The following is a 999-nucleotide window of genomic DNA, read 5'->3' on the forward strand; positions in this document are numbered from 1 at the left end:
AAAAAAAAAAAAAAAAAAAAGTACCCTTTTGAATACTAAAATGACCTGTATAAAACAGTAAGAATGTTGGTCTTCAAGATGATTTGCTTAAAATACAATTCTAAAATATTTTCCTACTTTTGAGAAATCATTCTTCTCATTGATTGTTTTTCTTGTAGCTTTTGAGAAATTCAGTATGTGCCTGCTACAGAACTATATTTTTTACAAGTTTGTATTCTAAATGAGTAATCCTCAGAATAAGATTTTTATCAAAATAACTGACGTCATTTTTATAATAATGTCCACAAATATGAGATCCCAGAGATTTTACTATAAATTAAACAGCTTTGGTGATCCTTAGCTGCCTCAGTAACTGCAGATACCAGAGTACATTAAGTTAGGTGTTTCCCCACTCAGAAGTGAGACTAGCCATCTCAAGGGAGACAGAGCTGCAGACGGCTCAGCAGTTAAAAGCACTGGCTGTTCTTGCAGAGGGCCCAGTAGGTGCTCTTCCCAGCACCTGCGCTCTCTTCCCAGCCCATGGCCATCCACAGCTCTACTCCAGAGGATATGGTGCCCTCTTCTGACCTTGGAGGGCACTGGACATGAGTGTGTGCATGTATACATTCAGGCTTAACGCTTATGAAATCAATAATTTTTCAAAAAAAGGAGAGTGAGTTGGCTGACTAGGTTTTGTTTTTAAGATTAAACAGTTTGTATAAGTAGCATAGGATAACATAAGGATTAGTGGGAAAAAAATCTTGTTTCCATTATAAATACTCTTGTATTTAAAGAATTTAGATGAAAAGACTTGTTGTAAAATGTAGAACATTTTTAAGGATTAAATCCATTTTCATCGGTAAGTATTCCTCAGGGGAAGCTTGAGGAGAGGAGAACACAAGAGAAAATGCAAGGAGAAAACTGGGTGGTGGGGAAGGAATGAGAGGACTTCAGCATTAACCTGGCAGAGGTAAAGAAAAAAATGCTCTTGCCACACGCTCCCAAAAGAGTTTTCCACCT

This window comes from Mastomys coucha, unplaced genomic scaffold (genome assembly GCF_008632895.1).
Source record: "Mastomys coucha isolate ucsf_1 unplaced genomic scaffold, UCSF_Mcou_1 pScaffold1, whole genome shotgun sequence".
Lineage (NCBI taxonomy): Eukaryota > Metazoa > Chordata > Mammalia > Rodentia > Muridae > Mastomys > Mastomys coucha.